Source organism: Nomia melanderi, unplaced genomic scaffold (assembly GCF_051020985.1).
Source record: "Nomia melanderi isolate GNS246 unplaced genomic scaffold, iyNomMela1 scaffold0045, whole genome shotgun sequence".
In the NCBI taxonomy this organism is placed as follows: domain Eukaryota; kingdom Metazoa; phylum Arthropoda; class Insecta; order Hymenoptera; family Halictidae; genus Nomia; species Nomia melanderi.
Window position 1 is genome coordinate 598,121 of NW_027475160.1, and position 17,004 is coordinate 615,124.

Below are 17,004 nucleotides of genomic sequence, written 5' to 3' on the forward strand. Positions count from 1 at the left end.
GTAGCCCTGGCGCATGAATCTGTTCAGCGGGATCTACCTCGGACCACGAGGGACCGAGAAAACCATCGACACACGGGGCCGGACTGTCAGGGTCAAGGAAAAATCCAATATATATCTGGTGATATCTCGGGTGCTATTAGAGATAGCGCAATAAATCAAAGTGCATTGTCTGTAGGAGGCCCTGGCGCATGAATCTGTGCAGTGGGATCGACCTCGGAACACCAGGGGCCGAGAAAATCACCGTCTCATGGGGCCGGACACTCAGGGTCAAGGAAAAATCCAATATATATCTGGTGATATCTCGGGTGCTATTATAGATAGCGCAATAAATCAAAGTGAATTATCTGCAAGGGGCCCTGGCGCACGAATCTGTGCAGCGGGATCGACCTCGGAGAACGAGGGACCGAGAAAACCATCGACAAATGGGGCCGGACTGTCAGGGTCAAGGAAAAATCCAATATATATCCGGTGATATCTCGGGTGCTATTAGAGATAGCGCAATAAATCAAAGTGCATTGTCCGTAGGAGGCACTGGCGAATGAATCTGTGCGGCCGGAACGACCTCGGACCACCAGGGGCCGAGAAAACCACCGTCTCATGGGGCCGGACTGTCAGGGTCAGGGAAAAATCCAATATATATCTGGTGATATCTCGGGTGCTATTACAGATAGCGCAATAAATCAAAGTGCCTTGTCTGTAGGAGGCACTGGCGAATGAATCTGTGCAGCCGGAACGACCTCGGACCACCAGGGGCCGAGAAAATTACAGATATTCGGAATCCGTCACCCAAGGTCATGTAAAAATCCAGCATATATCTGGTGATATCCCGGGTGCTATTAGAGATAGCGCAATAAACCAAAGTGAATTGTCTGCAGGAAGCCTTGGCGCATGCATCTGTGCAGCGGGATCGACCTCGGACCACCAGGGCCCGCGAAAATCACCGTCTCATGGGGCCGGACTGTCAGGGTCAGGGAAAAATCATATGTATATCTGGTGATATCTCGGGTGCTATTAGAGATAGCGCAATACACCAAAGCGAATTGTCTGCAGGTAGCCCTGGCGCATGAATCTGTTCAGCGGGATCTACCTCGGACCACGAGGGACCGAGAAAACCATCGACACACGGGGCCGGACTGTCAGGGTCAAGGAAAAATCCAATATATATCTGGTGATATCTCGGGTGCTATTAGAGATAGCGCAATAAATCAAAGTGCATTGTCTGTAGGAGGCCCTGGCGCTTGAATCTGTGCTATGGGATCGACCTCGGACCACCAGGGGCCGAGAAAATCACCGTCTCATGGGGCCGGACTGCCAGGGTTAGGGAAAAATCATATATATATCTGGTGATATCTCGGGTGCTATTAGAGATAGCGCAATAAATGAAAGTGCTTTGTCTGCGGGAGGCCCTGGCGCATGAATCTGTGCAGCGGCAACGACCCCGGACCACCAGGGGCCGAGAAAACCACCGACACATGGGGCCGCACACTCAGGGTCAGGGAAAAATCCAATATATACCTGGTGATATCTCGGGTGCTATTACAGATAGCGTAATAAACCAAAGTGAATCACCTGCAGGAGGCCCTGGCGCACGAATCTGTGCAACGGGAACGACCTCAGACCACCAGGGGCCGAAAAAACTACTGTCTCATGGGGCCGGACACTGAGGGTCAGGGGAAAATCCAATATATATCTGGTGATATCTCGGGTGCTATTACAGATAGCGCAATAAATCAAAGTTCATTGTCTGTAGGAGGCCCTGGCGCATGAGTCTGTTGAGCGGGAACGACCTCGGACCACCAGGGGCCGAGAAAACCACAGTCTCATGGAGCCGGACTGTCAGGGTCAGGGAAAAATCCATTATATATCTGGTGATATCTCGGGTGCTATTAGAGATAGCGCGATAAATCAGAGTGCATTGTCAGCAGGAAGCCTTCGCGCATTATTCTGTGCAGCGGGAACGACCTCGGACCACCAGGGGCCGAGAAAACCACCGTCTCATAGGGCCGGACACTCAGGGTCAGGGAAAAATCCAATATATATCTGGTGATATCTCGAGTGCTATTACAGATAGCCCAATACATCAAAGTGCATTGTCTGTAGGAGGCCCTGTCGCATGAATTTGTGCTATGGGATCGACCTCGGACCACCAGGGCCCGCGAAAATCACCGTCTCATGGGGCCGGACTGTCAGGGTCAGGGAAAAATCATATATATATCTGGTGATATCTCGGGTGCTATTAGAGATAGCGCAATACACCAAAGCGAATTGTCTGCAGGAAGCCCAGGCGCATGAATCTGTTCAGCGGGATCTACCTCGGACCACGAGGGACCGAGAAAACCATCGACACACGGGGCCGGACTGTCAGGGTCAAGGAAAAATCCAATATATATCTGGTGATATCTCGGGTGCTATTAGAGATAGCACAATAAACCAAAGTCAATTATCTGCAGGAGGCCCTGGCGCATGTATCTGGGCAGCGGGAACGACCTCGGACCACCAGGGGCCGAGAAAACCACCGTCTCATGGGGCCGGACACTCAGGGTCAGGGAAAAATCCAATATATATCTGGTGATATCTCGGGTGCTATTACAGATAGCGCAATAAGTCAAAGTTCATTGTCTGTAGGAGGCCCTGGCGCATGAGTCTGTTCAGCGGGATCGACCTCGGACCACCAGGGGCCGAGAAAACCACCGTCTCATGGGGTCGGACACTCAGGGTCAGGGAAAACTCCAATATATATCTGGTGATATCTCGGGTGCTATTAGAGATAGCGCAATAAATCAAAGTGCATTGTCCGTAGGAGGCACTGGCGAATGAATCTGTGCGGCCGGAACGACCTCGGACCACCAGGGGCCGAGAAAACCACCGTCTCATGGGGCCGGACTGTCAGGGTCAGGGAAAAATCCAGTATAAATCCGGTGATATCTCGGGTGCTATTAGAGATATCGCAATAAATCAAAGTGAATTATCTGCAGGGGGGCCTGGCGAATGAATCTGTGCAGCGGGATCGACCTCGGACCACGAGGGACCGAGAAAACCATCGACACATGGGGCCGGACTGTCAGGGTCAAGGAAAAATCCAATATATATCTGGTGATATCTCGGGTGCTATTACAGATAGCGCAATAAACCAAAGTGAATTGTCTGCAGGAAGCATTGGCGCATGAATCCGTGCAGCGGGATCGACCTTGGACCACCAGGGGCCGAGAAAACCACCGTCTCATGGGGTCGGACACTCAGGGTCAGGGAAAACTCCAATATATATCTGGTGATATCTCGGGTGCTATTAGAGATAGCGCAATAAATCAAAGTGCATTGTCCGTAGGAGGCACTGGCGAATGAATCTGTGCGGCCGGAACGACCTCGGACAACCAGGGGCCGAGAAAACCACCGTCTCATGGAGCCGGACTGTCAGGGTCAGGGAAAAATCCAGTATATATCCGGTGATATCTCGGGTGCTATTAGAGGTATCGCAATAAATCAAAGTGAATTATCTGCAGGGGGGCCTGGCGAATGAATCTGTGCAGCGGGATCGACCTCGGACCACGAGGGACCGAGAAAACCATCGACACATGGGGCCGGACTGTCAGGGTCAAGGAAAAATCCAGCATATATCTGGTGATATCCCGGGTGCTATTAGAGATAGCGCAATAAACCAAAGTGAATTGTCTGCAGGAAGTCTTGGCGCATGCATCTGTGCAGCGGGATCCACCTCGGACAACCAGGGGCCGAGAAAACCACCGTTTCATGGGGCCGGACACTCAGGGTCAGGGGAAAATCCAATATATATCTGGTGATATCTCGGGTGCTATTAGAGATAGCGCAATAAACCAAAGTGAATTATCTATAGGAGGCCCTGGCGCATGAATCTGTGCAGCGGGATCCACCTCGGACAACCAGGGGCCGAGAAAACCACCGTCTCATGGGGCCGGACACTCAGGGTCAGGGGAAAATCCAATATATATCTGGTGATATCTCGGGTGCTATTACAGATAGCGCAATAAATCAAAGTGAATTATCTGCAAGGGGCCCTGGCGCACGAATCTGTGCAGCGGGATCGACCTCGGAGAACGAGGGACCGAGAAAACCATCGACAAATGGGGCCGGACTGTCAGGGTCAAGGAAAAATCCAATATATATCCGGTGATATCTCGGGTGCAATTAGAGATACTTCAATAAATCAAAGTGAATTATCTGCAGGGGGCCCTGGCGCATGAATCTGTGCAGCGGGAACGACCTCGGAACACCAGGGACCGAGAAAATCACCGTCTCATTGGGCCGGACTGTCAGGGTCAGGTAAAAATCCAATATATATCTGGTGATATCTCGGGTGCTATAATAGATAGCGCAATAAATCAAAGTGCATTGTCTGTAGTAGGCCCTGACGCATGAATCCGTGCAGCGGCATCGACCTCGGACCACCAGGGGCCGAGAAAATCACCGTCTCATGGGGCCGGACTGTCAGGGTCAGGGAAAAATCCAATATATATCTGGTTATATCTCGAGTGCTATTAGAGATAGCGCAATAAACCAAAGTGAATTATCTATAGGAGGCCCTGGCGCATGAATCTGTGCAGCGGGATCCACCTCGGACAACCAGGGGCCGAGAAAATTACAGATATTCGGAATCCGTCACCCAAGGTCATGTAAAAATCCAGCATACATAAGGTGATATCTCGCGTGCTATTAGAGATAGCGCAATAAAACAAAGTGCATTGTCTGCAGGAGGCCCTGGCGCATGAATCTGTGCAGCGGGAACGACCTCGGACCATCAAGGGCCGAGAAAACCACCGTCTCATGGGGCCGGACACTCAGGGTCAGGGGAAAATCCAATATATATCTGGTGATATCTCGCGTGCTATTACAGATAGCGCAATAAATCAAAGTGAATTATCTGCAGGGGTCCTGACGCATGAATATGTGCAGCGGGAACGATCTCGGACCACCAGGGGCCGAGAAAACTACCGTCTCATGGGGCCGGACACTCAGGGTCAGGGGAAAATCCAATATATATCTAGTGATATCTCGGGTGCTATTAGAGATAGCGCAACAAACCAAAGTGAATTATCTGCAGGAGGCCCTGGCGCATGAATCTGTGCAGCGGGAACGATCTCGGACCACCAGGGGCCTAGAAAACTACCGTCTCATGGGGCCGTACACTCAGGGTCAGGGGAGAATCCAATATATATCTAGTGATATCTCGGGTGCTATTAGAGATAACGCAATAAATCAAAGTGAATTATCTGCAAGGGTCCCTGGCGCATGAATCTGTGCAGCGGGATCGACCTCGGACAACGAGGGACCGAGAAAACCATCGACAAACGGGGCCGGACTGTCAGCGTCAAGGAAAAATCCAATATATATCTGGTGATATCTCGGCTGCTATTAGAGATAGCGCAATAAACCAAAGTGAATTATCTGCAGGAGGCCCTGGTGCATGAATCTGAGCAGCGGGAACGACCTCGGACCACCAGGGGCCGAGAAAACCACCGTCTCATGGGGTCGAACACTCAGGGTCAGGGAAAAATCCAGTATATATCCGGTGATATCTCGGGTGCTATTAGAGATAGCGCAATAAATCAAAGTGAATTATCTGCAGGGGGGCCTGGCGAATGAATCTGTGCAGCGGGATCGACCTCGGACCACGAGGGACCGAGAAAACCATCGAAACATGGGGCCGGACTGTCAGGGTCAAGGAAAAATCCAATATATATCCGGTGATATCTCGGGTGCTATTAGAGAAAGCGCGATAGATCAAAGTGCTTTGTCTGCGGGAGGCCCTGGCGCATGAATCTGTGCAGCGGCAACGACCTCGGACCACCAGGGGCCGAGAAAACCACCGATACATGATGCCGGACTGTCAGGGTCAGGGAAAAATCCAATATATATCTGGTTATATCTCGAGTGCTATTAGAGATAGCGCAATAAACCAAAGTGAATTATCTATAGGAGGCCCTGGCGCATGAATCTGTGCAGCGGGATCGACCTTGGAACACCAGGGGCCGAGAAAATCACCGTCTCATGGGGCCGGACACTCAGGGTCAAGGAAAAATCCAATATATATCTGGTGATATCTCGGGTGCTATTATAGATAGCGCAATAAATCAAAGTGAATTATCTGCAAGGGGCCCTGGCGCACGAATCTGTGCAGCGGGATCGACCTCGGAGAACGAGGGACCTAGAAAACCATCGACAAATGGGGCCGGACTGTCAGGGTCAAGGAAAAATCCAATATATATCCGGTGATATCTCATGTGCTATTAGAGATAGCGCAATAAATCAAAGTGCATTGTCCGTAGGAGGCACTGGCGAATGAATCTGTGCGGCCGGAACGACCTCGGACCACCAGGGGCCGAGAAAACCACCGTCTCATGGGGCTGGACTGTCAGGGTCAGGGAAAAATCCAATATATATCTGGTGATATCTCGGGTGCTATTACAGATAGCGCAATAAATCAAAGTGCATTGTCTGTAGGAGGCACTGGCGAATGAATCTGTGCAGCCGGAACGACCTCGGACCACCAGGGGCCGAGAAAATTACAGATATTCGGAATCCGTCACCCAAGGTCATGTAAAAATCCAGCATATATCTGGTGATATCCCGGGTGCTATTAGAGATAGCGCAATAAACCAAAGTGAATTGTCTGCCGGAAGCCTTGGCGCATGCATCTGTGCAGCGGGATCCACCTCGGACAACCAGGGGCCGAGAAAACCACCGTCTCATGGGGCCGGACACTCAGGGTCAGGGGAAAATCCAATATATATCTGGTGATATCTCGGGTGCTATTAGAGATAGCGCAATAAACCAATGTGAATTATCTGCAGGAGGCCCTGTCGCATGAATCTGTGCTATGGGATCGACCTCGGACCACCAGGGCCCGCGAAAATCACCGTCTCATGGGGCCGGACTGTCAGGGTCAGGGAAAAATCATATGTATATCTGGTGATATCTCGGGTGCTATTAGAGATTGCGCAATACACCAAAGCGAATTGTCTGCAGGTAGCCCTGGCGCATGAATCTGTTCAGCGGGATCTACCTCGGACCACGAGGGACCGAGAAAACCATCGACACACGGGGCCGGACTGTCAGGGTCAAGGAAAAATCCAATATATATCTGGTGATATCTCGGGTGCTATTAGAGATAGCGCAATAAATCAAAGTGCATTGTCTGTAGGAGGCCCTGGCGCATGAATCTGTGCAGTGGGATCGACCTCGGAACACCAGGGGCCGAGAAAATCACCGTCTCATGGGGCCGGACACTCAGGGTCAAGGAAAAATCCAATATATATCTGGTGATATCTCGGGTGCTATTATAGATAGCGCAATAAATCAAAGTGAATTATCTGCAAGGGGCCCTGGCGCACGAATCTGTGCAGCGGGATCGACCTCGGAGAACGAGGGACCGAGAAAACCATCGACAAATGGGGCCGGACTGTCAGGGTCAAGAAAAATCCAATATATATCCGGTGATATCTCGGGTGCTATTAGAGATAGCGCAATAAATCAAAGTGCATTGTCCGTAGGAGGCACTGGCGAATGAATCTGTGCGGCCGGAACGACCTTGGACCACCAGGGGCCGAGAAAACCACCGTCTCATGGGGCCGGACTGTCAGGGTCAGGGAAAAATCCAATATATATCTGGTGATATCTCGGGTGCTATTACAGATAGCGCAATAAATCAAAGTGCCTTGTCTGTAGGAGGCACTGGCGAATGAATCTGTGCAGCCGGAACGACCTCGGACCACCAGGGGCCGAGAAAATTACAGATATTCGGAATCCGTCACCCAAGGTCATGTAAAAATCCAGCATATATCTGGTGATATCCCGGGTGCTATTAGAGATAGCGCAATAAACCAAAGTGAATTGTCTGCAGGAAGCCTTGGCGCATGCATCTGTGCAGCGGGATCGACCTCGGACCACCAGGGCCCGCGAAAATCACCGTCTCATGGGGCCGGACTGTCAGGGTCAGGGAAAAATCATATGTATATCTGGTGATATCTCGGGTGCTATTAGAGATAGCGCAATACACCAAAGCGAATTGTCTGCAGGTAGCCCTGGCGCATGAATCTGTTCAGCGGGATCTACCTCGGACCACGAGGGACCGAGAAAACCATCGACACACGGGGCCGGACTGTCAGGGTCAAGGAAAAATCCAATATATATCTGGTGATATCTCGGGTGCTATTAGAGATAGCGCAATAAATCAAAGTGCATTGTCTGTAGGAGGCCCTGGCGCTTGAATCTGTGCTATGGGATCGACCTCGGACCACCAGGGGCCGAGAAAATCACCGTCTCATGGGGCCGGACTGCCAGGGTTAGGGAAAAATCATATATATATCTGGTGATATCTCGGGTGCTATTAGAGATAGCGCAATAAATGAAAGTGCTTTGTCTGCGGGAGGCCCTGGCGCATGAATCTGTGCAGCGGCAACGACCCCGGACCACCAGGGGCCGAGAAAACCACCGACACATGGGGCCGCACACTCAGGGTCAGGGAAAAATCCAATATATACCTGGTGATATCTCGGGTGCTATTACAGATAGCGTAATAAACCAAAGTGAATCACCTGCAGGAGGCCCTGGCGCACGAATCTGTGCAACGGGAACGACCTCAGACCACCAGGGGCCGAAAAAACTACTGTCTCATGGGGCCGGACACTGAGGGTCAGGGGAAAATCCAATATATATCTGGTGATATCTCGGGTGCTATTACAGATAGCGCAATAAATCAAAGTTCATTGTCTGTAGGAGGCCCTGGCGCATGAGTCTGTTGAGCGGGAACGACCTCGGACCACCAGGGGCCGAGAAAACCACAGTCTCATGGAGCCGGACTGTCAGGGTCAGGGAAAAATCCATTATATATCTGGTGATATCTCGGGTGCTATTAGAGATAGCGCGATAAATCAGAGTGCATTGTCAGCAGGAAGCCTTCGCGCATTATTCTGTGCAGCGGGAACGACCTCGGACCACCAGGGGCCGAGAAAACCACCGTCTCATAGGGCCGGACACTCAGGGTCAGGGAAAAATCCAATATATATCTGGTGATATCTCGAGTGCTATTACAGATAGCCCAATACATCAAAGTGCATTGTCTGTAGGAGGCCCTGTCGCATGAATTTGTGCTATGGGATCGACCTCGGACCACCAGGGCCCGCGAAAATCACCGTCTCATGGGGCCGGACTGTCAGGGTCAGGGAAAAATCATATATATATCTGGTGATATCTCGGGTGCTATTAGAGATAGCGCAATACACCAAAGCGAATTGTCTGCAGGAAGCCCAGGCGCATGAATCTGTTCAGCGGGATCTACCTCGGACCACGAGGGACCGAGAAAACCATCGACACACGGGGCCGGACTGTCAGGGTCAAGGAAAAATCCAATATATATCTGGTGATATCTCGGGTGCTATTAGAGATAGCACAATAAACCAAAGTCAATTATCTGCAGGAGGCCCTGGCGCATGTATCTGGGCAGCGGGAACGACCTCGGACCACCAGGGGCCGAGAAAACCACCGTCTCATGGGGCCGGACACTCAGGGTCAGGGAAAAATCCAATATATATCTGGTGATATCTCGGGTGCTATTACAGATAGCGCAATAAGTCAAAGTTCATTGTCTGTAGGAGGCCCTGGCGCATGAGTCTGTTCAGCGGGAACGACCTCGGACCACCAGGGGCCGAGAAAACCACAGTCTCATGGAGCCGGACTGTCAGGGTGAGGGAAAAATCCATTATATATCTGGTGATATCTCGGGTGCTATTAGAGATAGCGCAATAAATCAGAGTGCATTGTCAGCAGATAGCCTTCGCGCATTATTCTGTGCAGCGGGAACGACCACGGACCACCAGGGGCCGAGAAAACCACCGTCTCATGGGGCCGGACACTCAGGGTCAGGGAAAAATCCAATATATATCTGGTGAAATCTCGTGTGCTATTAGAGATAGCGCAAGAAACCAAAGTGAATTATCTGCAGGAGGCCCTGGCGCATGAATCTGTGCAGCGGCAACGACCTCGGACCACCAGGGGCCGAGAAAGCAACCGTCTCATGGGGCCGGACACTCAGGGTAAGGGAAAAATCCAATATATATCTGGTGATATCTCGGGTGCTATTACAGATAGCCTAATACATCAAAGTGCATTGTCTGTAGGAGGCCCTGTCGCATGATTCTGTGCAGCGGGAGCGAAATCGGACCACCAGCGGCCGAGAAAACCACAGTCTCATGTTGCCGGACACTCAGGGACAGAGGAAAATCCAATATATATCTGCTGATATCTCGGGTGCTATTAGAGATAGCTCAATAAACCAAAATGAATTATCTGCAGGAGTGCCTGGCACATGAATCTGTGCAGCGGGAACGACCTCGGACCACCAGGGGCCGAGAAAACCACCGTCTCATGGGGCCGGACTTTCAGGGTCGGGGAAAAATCGAGCATATATCTGGTGATATCTCGGGTGCTATTACAGATAGCCCAATACATCAAAGTGCATTGTCTGTAGGAGGCCCTGGCGCATGATTCTGTGCAGCGGGAACGACCTCGGACCAAGAGGGGCCGAGAAAACCACCGACACATGGGGCCGGACTTTCAGGGTCGGGGAAAAATCCAGCATATATCTGGTGATATCTCGGGTGCTATTAGAGATAGCGCGATAAATCAAAGTGCATTGTCTGCAGGACGCCCTGGCGCTTGATTCTGTGCAGCGGGAACTACCTCCGACCACCAGGGGCCGAGAAAACCACCGTCTCATGGGGCCGGACTGTCAGGGTCAGTGAAAAATCAAATATATATCTGGTGATATCTCGGGTGATATTAGAGATAGCGCAATAAACCAAAGTGAATTATCTGCAGGAGGCCCTGGCGCATGATTCTATGAAGCGGGAACGACCTCGGACCACCAGGGGCCGAGAAAACCACCGTCTCATGGTGCCGGACACTCAGGGTCAGGGAAAAATCCAATATATATCTGGTGATATCTCGGGTGCTATTACAGATAGCCCAATACATCAAAGTGCATTGTCTGTAGGAGGCCCTGGCGCATGATTCTGTGCAGCGGGAACGACCTCGGACCACCAGGGGCCGAGAATACCACAGTCTCATGTTGCCGGACACTCAGGGTCAGGGGAAAACCCAATATATATCTGGTGATATCTCGGGTCCTATTAGAGATAGCGCAATAAGCCAAAGTGAATTATCTGCAGGAGGCCCTGGCGCATGCATCTGTACAGCGGGAACTACCTCGGACCACCAGGAGCCGAGAAAACCACCGTCTCATGGGGCCGGACACTCAGGGTCAGGGGAAAACCCAATATATATCTGGTGATATCTCGGGTGCTATTAGAGATAGCGCAATAAACCAAAGTTCATTGTCTGTAGGAGGCCCTGGCGCATGATTCTATGAAGCGGGAACGACCTCGGACTACCAGGGGCCGGGAAAACCACCGTCTCATGGGGTCGAACACTCAGGGTCAGGGGAAAATCCAATATATATATGGTGATATCTCCGGTGCTATTAGAGATAGCGCAACACATCAAAGTGAATTATCTGCAGGGCGCCCTGGCGCATGAATCTGTGCAGCGGGAACGACCACGGACCACCAGGAGCCGAGAAAATCACAGTCTCATGGGGCCGGACTGTCAGGGTCAAGGAAAAATCCAATATATATCTGGTGATATCTCGGGTGCTATTACAGATAGCGCAATAAATCAAAGGGCATGGTCTGTACGAGGCCCTGGCGCATGAATCTGTGCAGCGGGATCGACCTCGGACCACGAGGGACCGAGAAAACCATCGACTCATGGGCCGGACTGTCAGGGTCAAGGAAAAATCCAATATATATATGGTGATATCTCGGGTGCTATTAGAGATAGCGAAATAATTCAAAGTGCATTGTCTGCAGGAGGCACCGGCGCATGAATCCGTGCAGCGGGATCGACCTCGGACCACCAGGGGCCGAGAAAATCACCGTCTCATTGGGCCGGACACTCAGGGTCAGAGGAAAATCCAATATATAACTGGTGATATTTCCGGTGCTATTAGAGATAGCGCAACACATCAAAGTGAATTATCTGCAGGAAGCCGTGGCGCATGAATCTGTTCAGCGGGATCGACCTCCGACCACCAGGGGCCGAGAAAACCGCCGTCTCATGGGGCCGGACACTCAGGGTCAGAGGAAAATCCAATATATATATATGGTGATATCTCGGGTGCTATTACAGATAGCGCAATACATCAGAGTGCATTGTCAGCAGGAAGCCTTCGCGCATTATTCTGTGCAGCGGGAACGACCTCGGACCACCAGGGGCCGAGAAAACCACCGTCTCATAGGGCCGGACACTCAGGGTCAGGGAAAAATCCATTATATATCTGGTGATATCTCGGGTGCTATTAGAGATAGCGCGATAAATCAGAGTGCATTGTCAGCAGGAAGCCTTCGCGCATTATTCTGTGCAGCGGGAACGACCTCGGACCACCAGGGGCCGAGAAAACCACCGTCTCATAGGGCCGGACACTCAGGGTCAGGGAAAAATCCAATATATATCTGGTGATATCTCGAGTGCTATTACAGATAGCCCAATACATCAAAGTGCATTGTCTGTAGGAGGCCCTGTCGCATGAATTTGTGCTATGGGATCGACCTCGGACCACCAGGGCCCGCGAAAATCACCGTCTCATGGGGCCGGACTGTCAGGGTCAGGGAAAAATCATATATATATCTGGTGATATCTCGGGTGCTATTAGAGATAGCGCAATACACCAAAGCGAATTGTCTGCAGGAAGCCCAGGCGCATGAATCTGTTCAGCGGGATCTACCTCGGACCACGAGGGACCGAGAAAACCATCGACACACGGGGCCGGACTGTCAGGGTCAAGGAAAAATCCAATATATATCTGGTGATATCTCGGGTGCTATTAGAGATAGCGCAATAAACCAAAGTGAATTATTTGCAGGAGGCCCTGGCGCATGAATCTGGGCAGCGGGAACGACCTCGGACCACCAGGGGCCGAGAAAACCGCCGTCTCATGGGGCCGGACACTCAGGGTCAGGGAAAAATCCAATATATATCTGGTGATATCGCGGGTGCTATTACAGATAGCGCAATAAATCAAAGTGCATTGTCTGTAGGAGGCCCTGGCGGATGAATCTGCAGCGAGAACGACCTCGGAACACCAGTGGCCGAGAAAACTACTGTCTCATGGGGCCGGACACTCAGGGTCAGGGGAAAATCCAATATATATCTGGGGATATCTCGGGTGCTATTAGAGATAGCACAATAAACCAAAGTCAATTATCTGCAGGAGGCCCTGGCGCATGTATCTGGGCAGCGGGAACGACCTCGGACCACCAGGGGCCGAGAAAACCACCGTCTCATGGGGCCGGACACTCAGGGTCAGGGAAAAATCCAATATATATCTGGTGATATCTCGGGTGCTATTACAGATAGCGCAATAAGTCAAAGTTCATTGTCTGTAGGAGGCCCTGGCGCATGAGTCTGTTCAGCGGGAACGACCTCGGACCACCAGGGGCCGAGAAAACCACAGTCTCATGGAGCCGGACTGTCAGGGTGACGGAAAAATCCATTATATATCTGGTGATATCTCGGGTGCTATTAGAGATAGCGCAATAAATCAGAGTGCATTGTCAGCAGATAGCCTTCGCGCATTATTCTGTGCAGCGGGAACGACCACGGACCACCAGGGGCCGAGAAAACCACCGTCTCATGGGGCCGGACACTCAGGGTCAGGGAAAAATCCAATATATATCTGGTGAAATCTCGTGTGCTATTAGAGATAGCGCAAGAAACCAAAGTGAATTATCTGCAGGAGGCCCTGGCGCATGAATCTGTGCAGCGGCAACGACCTCGGACCACCAGGGGCCGAGAAAGCAACCGTCTCATGGGGCCGGACACTCAGGGTAAGGGAAAAATCCAATATATATCTGGTGATATCTCGGGTGCTATTACAGATAGCCTAATACATCAAAGTGCATTGTCTGTAGGAGGCCCTGTCGCATGATTCTGTGCAGCGGGAGCGAAATCGGACCACCAGCGGCCGAGAAAACCACAGTCTCATGTTGCCGGACACTCAGGGACAGAGGAAAATCCAATATATATCTGCTGATATCTCGGGTGCTATTAGAGATAGCTCAATAAACCAAAATGAATTATCTGCAGGAGTGCCTGGCACATGAATCTGTGCAGCGGGAACGACCTCGGACCACCAGGGGCCGAGAAAACCACCGTCTCATGGGGCCGGACTTTCAGGGTCGGGGAAAAATCCAGCATATATCTGGTGATATCTCGGGTGCTATTACAGATAGCCCAATACATCAAAGTGCATTGTCTGTAGGAGGCCCTGGCGCATGATTCTGTGCAGCGGGAACGACCTCGGACCAAGAGGGGCCGAGAAAACCACCGACACATGGGGCCGGACTTTCAGGGTCGGGGAAAAATCCAGCATATATCTGGTGATATCTCGGGTGCTATTAGAGATAGCGCGATAAATCAAAGTGCATTGTCTGCAGGACGCCCTGGCGCTTGATTCTGTGCAGCGGGAACTACCTCCGACCACCAGGGGCCGAGAAAACCACCGTCTCATGGGGCCGGACTGTCAGGGTCAGTGAAAAATCAAATATATATCTGGTGATATCTCGGGTGATATTAGAGATAGCGCAATAAACCAAAGTGAATTATCTGCAGGAGGCCCTGGCGCATGATTCTATGAAGCGGGAACGACCTCGGACCACCAGGGGCCGAGAAAACCACCGTCTCATGGTGCCGGACACTCAGGGTCAGGGAAAAATCCAATATATATCTGGTGATATCTCGGGTGCTATTACAGATAGCCCAATACATCAAAGTGCATTGTCTGTAGGAGGCCCTGGCGCATGATTCTGTGCAGCGGGAACGACCTCGGACCACCAGGGGCCGAGAATACCACAGTCTCATGTTGCCGGACACTCAGGGTCAGGGGAAAACCCAATATATATCTGGTGATATCTCGGGTCCTATTAGAGATAGCGCAATAAGCCAAAGTGAATTATCTGCAGGAGGCCCTGGCGCATGCATCTGTACAGCGGGAACTACCTCGGACCACCAGGAGCCGAGAAAACCACCGTCTCATGGGGCCGGACACTCAGGGTCAGGGGAAAACCCAATATATATCTGGTGATATCTCGGGTGCTATTAGAGATAGCGCAATAAACCAAAGTTCATTGTCTGTAGGAGGCCCTGGCGCATGATTCTATGAAGCGGGAACGACCTCGGACTACCAGGGGCCGAGAAAACCACCGTCTCATGGGGTCGAACACTCAGGGTCAGGGGAAAATCCAATATATATATGGTGATATCTCCGGTGCTATTAGAGATAGCGCAACACATCAAAGTGAATTATCTGCAGGGCGCCCTGGCGCATGAATCTGTGCAGCGGGAACGACCACGGACCACCAGGAGCCGAGAAAATCACAGTCTCATGGGGCCGGACTGTCAGGGTCAAGGAAAAATCCAATATATATCTGGTGATATCTCGGGTGCTATTACAGATAGCGCAATAAATCAAAGGGCATGGTCTGTACGAGGCCCTGGCGCATGAATCTGTGCAGCGGGATCGACCTCGGACCACGAGGGACCGAGAAAACCATCGACTCATGGGCCGGACTGTCAGGGTCAAGGAAAAATCCAATATATATATGGTGATATCTCGGGTGCTATTAGAGATAGCGAAATAATTCAAGGTGCATTGTCTGCAGGAGGCACCGGCGCATGAATCCGTGCAGCGGGATCGACCTCGGACCACCAGGGGCCGAGAAAATCACCGTCTCATTGGGCCGGACACTCAGGGTCAGAGGAAAATCCAATATATAACTGGTGATATTTCCGGTGCTATTAGAGATAGCGCAACACATCAAAGTGAATTATCTGCAGGAAGCCGTGGCGCATGAATCTGTTCAGCGGGATCGACCTCCGACCACCAGGGGCCGAGAAAACCGCCGTCTCATGGGGCCGGACACTCAGGGTCAGAGGAAAATCCAATATATATATATGGTGATATCTCGGGTGCTATTACAGATAGCGCAATAAATCAGAGTGCATTGTCAGCAGGAAGCCTTCGCGCATTATTCTGTGCAGCGGGAACGACCTCGGACCACCAGGGGCCGAGAAAACCACCGTCTCATAGGGCCGGACACTCAGGGTCAGGGAAAAATCCATTATATATCTGGTGATATCTCGGGTGCTATTAGAGATAGCGCGATAAATCAGAGTGCATTGTCAGCAGGAAGCCTTCGCGCATTATTCTGTGCAGCGGGAACGACCTCGGACCACCAGGGGCCGAGAAAACCACCGTCTCATAGGGCCGGACACTCAGGGTCAGGGAATAATCCAATATATATCTGGTGATATCTCGAGTGCTATTACAGATAGCCCAATACATCAAAGTGCATTGTCTGTAGGAGGCCCTGTCGCATGAATTTGTGCTATGGGATCGACCTCTGACCACCAGGGCCCGCGAAAATCACCGTCTCATGGGGCCGGACTGTCAGGGTCAGGGAAAAATCATATATATATCTGGTGATATCTCGGGTGCTATTAGAGATAGCGCAATACACCAAAGCGAATTGTCTGCAGGAAGCCCAGGCGCATGAATCTGTTCAGCGGGATCTACCTCGGACCACGAGGGACCGAGAAAACCATCGACACACGGGGCCGGACTGTCAGGGTCAAGGAAAAATCCAATATATATCTGGCGATATCTCGGGTGCTATTAGAGATAGCGCAATAAACCAAAGTGAATTATTTGCAGGAGGCCCTGGCGCATGAATCTGGGCAGCGGGAACGACCTCGGACCACCAGGGGCCGAGAAAACCGCCGTCTCATGGGGCCGGACACTCAGGGTCAGGGAAAAATCCAATATATATCTGGTGATATCGCGGGTGCTATTACAGATAGCGCAATAAATCAAAGTGCATTGTCTGTAGGAGGCCCTGGCGGATGAATCTGCAGCGAGAA